Genomic DNA, 6,000 nt, shown 5'->3' on the forward strand with positions numbered 1-6,000 from the left:
TTTCCTCTCTTAAAATAAGAGTTTATGGCACTGACACATTATGGCACCCAAGATTTTGGAATGCTTGTATTCATGCATAGAACCTCATTGTGGGAAGAATCTGCATAAGTTTATGAACAAATAGGATTATATTTTCCAAAATGGTTTCTATCCACATTTAAGAAATACTTTAAAATAATACATTTCTCTTTAAAATGGTGAAAGAACGTAATAAAGTACTACAGGAAAGAAACTGGGAAAGATCATTATGAGAAGCACTAATAGTTTTAAATAAAATCTCTATTTCCAGTAATCAAAGTTCATCTTGAAAAGCAGCTTTTCAATAGGCAGAGAAAGGTTCCAAAGCCAGGAAAGATGACTGGGAAGCAAATGACACAACGACACAGTGAAATTATGTCAGTTTTAAAATGTAAATTAACACTCTGCAGTCCATACCTGGGACTGGAAGTGTTCTGGGATCGTGTAAGACTTGCCGATTCCAAAGGATTACAAAATCACCCACAAGGATAATCCAGTCCAACTCCTGGCCCTGCACAGGACAACCCCAAGAATCCCACCATGTGCCTGATCTGGGAAAAAAATTCTTACTCACTAAATCCAGGGAGTTTTGCAATCGACTTCAGTAGATCAGTTTTAATCTACCAGTCAGTCTTTTTGCACATCTGAGTTAGCAATTTGTACACTTATTTTTTAGGACCAAGGAAAGACTCCACTGGATTCAGCAAATTAAATCAATCTATATTAAAGTACAGGGTACACACTTCACATGAGTACTTACAAACAAGGGAGGAAAGCTATTCCAGGTGTTGCTTCCTTGGAAACAACCTCTACTTGATCCAGGAATCACAGAATCAAAGAAGGGTTTGGGCTGGAAAGGATTTTAAGTCCCACCCCCTGCCACAGGCAGGGACATCTTTCACTATCCCAGGTTGCTCCAAGCCCCGTCCAACCCTGCCTTGGACACTTCCAGGGATCCAGAGGCAGCCACAGCTTTTCTGGGCAACCTGTGCCAGGGCCGCATCACCTTCACACCCAACAATTCTTTCCCAACATCCCATCTAACCCTGCCCTCTGGCACTTTGAAGCCATTCCACCCTGTCCTGTCCCTCCAGGCTCCTGTAAATAGTCTCTCTCCATCTTTCTTGTCAGGCTCCCTTCAGGTTTTGGGAGGACAAGGTTACTATTGAAATCTCAACTAGAAAATACTGTGCTCAATAATTCCTTCTCAAGACCTTCCTGACTGGGAGAGTTTTCCTTTCTTTTTGTCCACCCTACCGGAAAGAAGTCATAGCTCAGATCTTTTGTTCAAAGTTTATGGACAATTTGAGTGTGAGATTCAGGGAAACACTGGAACAGTTTTTCATGCAATGGAAACAGGTGAAAGCAGAAAATGATTATTTATGGAAAGAACTTCCCTGGCAAAGTCTCAACTCGATTAATAACTCAGTAATTCCCCTACTCTGTGCAAAGTAGCACAGAGAATGTATAAAAGTCATTAGAACAAAGCTCTTATGAAAGGATCTAAATTACAGCCTAATCCTTTAATACCTCAGATGAAGAACACTCACAGTGAAGTTCAATTGCTTGAAAAATTCTCAATTGAACAATTTCTGCACTGAATAATTTCTCTATTAGGCAAAGCATTGCTTGGACTTGATATATATGCCCTAAACAGAACAAACATGTCTTTGATCTGCCTTAGTTTATATTGTTTAAGTAACCCACTGAAATAAATATATTTCATGAACAGTTTATAATTCAAGTGTGCTTTTTTCCCTAAAAGCTGAGTTTCTAAAACCATCTTTATGACAAGACAAAGAAATGCAAGGTCTTTATCCTATTTCTTTGTAATGTCTAGAAATAAAAAACCAAAACAAAACACTTTACCACCAGTGCAGTATAAGAACATCCATATGTTCACTGTAGAAATTGTGCAGAGCTGTAGTAATCAATAATTACAATTATCAAAATTTATTTCTATTAAAAATTATTAATTAATAACTTTTTATTACTTGAGATTCTTCTATTTTCTGAAGCCACCCCAAGACATCTGTCTGTCCTCACACCGAGTTAACTTCAAGCTGTGCATCTTGAGAGCTGTTAAAAGTAGACAACCCAATCACACAAAACATTTTATCAGCTCACCTGGAATTATTCAAAAAATTAAATTTGATAGCTTTGACATGTAATGGAAAATTCAAATCATAGAATTGTAAAGTTTGGAAAAGACCTCCAAGATCACCAAGTCCAACTGTCAACCAGCACCACCAGCAAGTTCACCACTAACCCATGTCCTCAAGTGCCACATCCACACGTGTTCTGAACGCTTCCAGGGATGGTGATTCCCTGGGTAGCCCATTCCAATGCTTTCCAACCATTTCCCTGAAAACATTTTCCCTGATCTCCAATCTGAACATCGCCTGGCGCAATTTGAGACCATTTCCACTCATTTGCAAATGTTAGAACAGTGCAGAGTACAAGCTCTTCCAAACAACTGTGGAAACGACAATCCTAAAATTACCTACAGTGAAAAGATGCCTCCCTAACGGGAGGTGTTGGGTGTACAGGGTCAAAGGGGTCCAGCAGAAATAAATCCTGCTTGACAAATAAAGCTTGACATCAGGATTGTAATCTCTGAGCGTGGTTACTCCTGGTTTAGTCAAACCTCCCTCCTTGTTACAGCAGCGGGGCCTTTTTGATTATTTTTAGCAAGGTGTCCAATACAAAGCTTGTGGAAATGAATTGAAAAATTGCTGTTAACTACAGTGAAATTTCAACCTACCTGAAAGTTCAGCTACTATTTTTATCTTGGTGTAACACCATAATTTATCACTGTATTATTTCGCTATATTTAAGAGACATATCAAAGCTCTGCGTTGTCAGATCCTACTTATCCACAGAGTTTGGAAACACCTGGATTTCAGCTGCTGCCATGAGTTTCTACACTTTATATGCTGAGCCCCAACATGAACCAGAATATTCCCCACAACCAGCTGCAGATAAGCCCTGAAAATACTTATCTAGATAATGGATTTCAACTCCTTTACAGTACTTAATTCAAATGAACCCACAGCACAGGAATGAAATTCAAAGATTTAAAGGAAGTAAAGAAGTTTGAGAATAAAAAGGAAGCTTTGTTCTTGCATCAGAATGTATTAGATCTTGTGATTTGCATGTACAAATAATTCAGCAACATTCACTGGCATTAAAAACACAGCGAGATCAAATTAGAAATGTAATAAAAGGAAATAATAAGAGCTGAAACTGTATAATACATCCATATATTATAAAGATTTGACAAATTAAATACATTTTGGTTATACAGAGAAGTTTGCATAACTTTACATGGAAAAATGGGATGAGGGAAAGGAAAACATTTCAAAATACTGAACGTGGGTGGTCAGGCTTGTTTGAAAAGTTTAAAAAACTGATACATAAAAATAGCCTAAAAAACACTGTAATTACAATATGCATTCTTCATTAAGGCCCAATTCAGCAAAGCACTTAAGGGATTGCTCCAGGAACATGGAACCCATGGAACCTCCACGGTTTGTGGAATAAAGGTGTTGTAAAGCTTAAATGCTGAGGTGAACTGGAACCAATCTGAACACATCAACAGTCAAGTCACACAGTGACCAAAACCACAGACAGATCAGAATGTACAACTTCCAATCCAGCTATTTGGCCTTTGAAAGCCATTCCATGCAACGTAAGGGAATTGAAAGGAAAATTCATCTCCACCAGGACACAGCTCCCCAGGGATCAGGCTGGACACAAGGACTGGGAAGCAAAGCTTTCCAAATGATAAAAAAAAAAGCACTCATTACGGAGCTTTAGTTGTGACTCCTGAAATACATTTTAGGTATTTCTCTCTCCTCCTAGAAATCTGAATGCAGCTATCAACTAAAATCTGAGTGCCCACTGAGTATTTAATGTCTCAGCTTAACTCCATCCTACAACTGGTTGTAACCACAGAGTGGCAAACCCTGTGGGCAGCTGGAGTTGTGCTGTGAGACCCCAACGACATCACACGAACTCACTGTTGCACTGAGGCAACTTCCAATCCGAGTTTTTACTCAAGGGACCCCAAAATCCGCCCAACAGAGAAATTATTATCCAAAGTAAATGCCTGGAAAGATCCTGACATCAGGATCAGAAAGTGGGAATTTCTTTGCATTATTCTCCGTCCTCGTTTAACCTCTCTGAGTCTCCCTGTGCTACAAACGACCGTTCTGAGACCTCCACTGTGTCCACACTGAATTTATTTGATGGCTTTTGTAAATTCTGATGGAATTTCAGCATGCAGCAGTAAATGGAAATTTCCTCAGAGCTCATTTCCATTACTCAACACTGTGGCTTGAGTGTATCTTCTCATAGAGACTCACAACAAAGGTTTAGTCTTTCAACAATCTTTTTTTTTTTTTTTTAAGTGCATAATTCACTGTACAAATAAATACAGAAGTGCATCGATGGGAAGACAAGAAGCAGTGTGGGAATAGCTTAGGAATTCCTAACCTGCAGCTTTTCCATCCAGCATGACAAGGAAGGAGAGGCGTGGACACCTTCCCATTCCCTGGCATTGGTACAGTGGGATTTATATCAGAAATGGGATCATATAGTGCAAGAGCAGCAGGGAAATGCTCAGTGGAAGCTGCTTATTTTAAATAATTTTTATGTTTGCATCAAAAAAGCCCAACTGGACGAGACAGAATTGCATATTAATTATGTAATTAAAGTACAGATTCACCTCCTTTGTGCTCATTAAGTCATAGGTGCCTCGGAAAGAGTGGAAAAGATCCACTTCTGAATTATTCAACATTCGGATGCCCTGTGATTTTTGGATTTTCTAACCCCCAAACCTCCTGTTTGGGGCTCTAGTAAAGACTTTGACATGTTATTTCACCAATTCTATTATCAGTAGTACTTCCATTAAAAATATATCTCTGTACACAATCACACACCCCCCTTTAGAGAAACGAAACATTCCTTTTTTGATAACAAATATGGGAGGGTAAGAACTGAGAGGAGCTTTTTGCTTCAACACCAATTTTTTCTGGCATTAAACTATTAGTTAAATATTTTCTCAAATTTTTATCAATATTCTTAATCACATCAAGCAATAAGAGTTTATCTCTTTTGCTTTGGCTAAAAGAAGTGGGAAATTCTGCACGTATAAATAGAGAAGAGAAGCTTTAACTCCATTTCTGGCCTTGCTCTTTGAGTGGACAAGTTCAGGTGCTGCAAAATAAACTCTTCACATATGTCAAATATTCTCAAAACAGTGGTAAACTCACATTATTGTCTTTTAAAATCAATTCTGAAGTGTGAAACTTAGGAAAGAACAAAATAACTTGACTTTTAAAGGTGTAATAACTCAGAAATTCAAATCTGTGTTTATACTTTATGGACAGCAAGACTCAAAATCAAACTGCCATCAACCTAGAGGCTCTTAAAAACAGCCTTTAAAAATAAATAACTATTTCCATGGTGAAGAGAAATTTATGGCCAAAACATGTTTAAACATAGGTACCACAACTGGCTTTTTTTGTTTAGTATAAACTGTAACTCACCTGTCAAAAACTTCAAGAATTGGGAGATAACATTATTGATAAATATTTATAAGTGGCAAAACTCAAGAAACAGACCCTCAAGAATTAATTTACTGTTATTCAGAATAAAGATTTCTATCCCATCTTACAGATCTATACAGTATAGGAACATTATACTTCCCTTTAGAAGATATTTATATTTAAGAAAGAACTCTGTACAGCAAATGCAACTTTAAGAGCAAACACAACATTGTATTTACAGTAAACTCAACAACCAAAATGACATGGAATAAATTAACAGAATATACAACTCTTTGTACAGACAAATTAAAAAATAAGGCAGAATTCTCATTTAAAATTAGCATAATCAGAAAAGATGTCGATGAAATCTTGTACCACTCTGTAGCAGAATTCATACTGTTCCTGAAAAACAAGAAAAACACATCAAAAT

At 37.5% G+C, this 6,000-nt stretch overlaps 1 protein-coding gene across 1 annotated transcript in view; it reads right to left on the reverse strand.

The window, feature by feature from the left end:
• Positions 1 to 3,222: 3,222 nt before the first annotated feature.
• The window catches only part of LOC114070456 (receptor-type tyrosine-protein phosphatase epsilon-like), a gene marked incomplete at its 5' end in the record, with an annotated part of 9,819 nt that continues 7,041 nt past the window's right edge, over positions 3,223 to 6,000 (reverse strand). The window contains one exon of the mRNA XM_027907881.1: positions 3,223 to 5,824. The remainder of the gene's footprint in view (positions 5,825 to 6,000) is intronic.

The sequence above is a fragment of the Empidonax traillii genome, unplaced genomic scaffold, assembly GCF_003031625.1.
Source record: "Empidonax traillii isolate 1590-97213 ecotype Southwest subspecies unplaced genomic scaffold, ASM303162v1 scaffold1560:size91084, whole genome shotgun sequence".
NCBI lineage: Eukaryota > Metazoa > Chordata > Aves > Passeriformes > Tyrannidae > Empidonax > Empidonax traillii.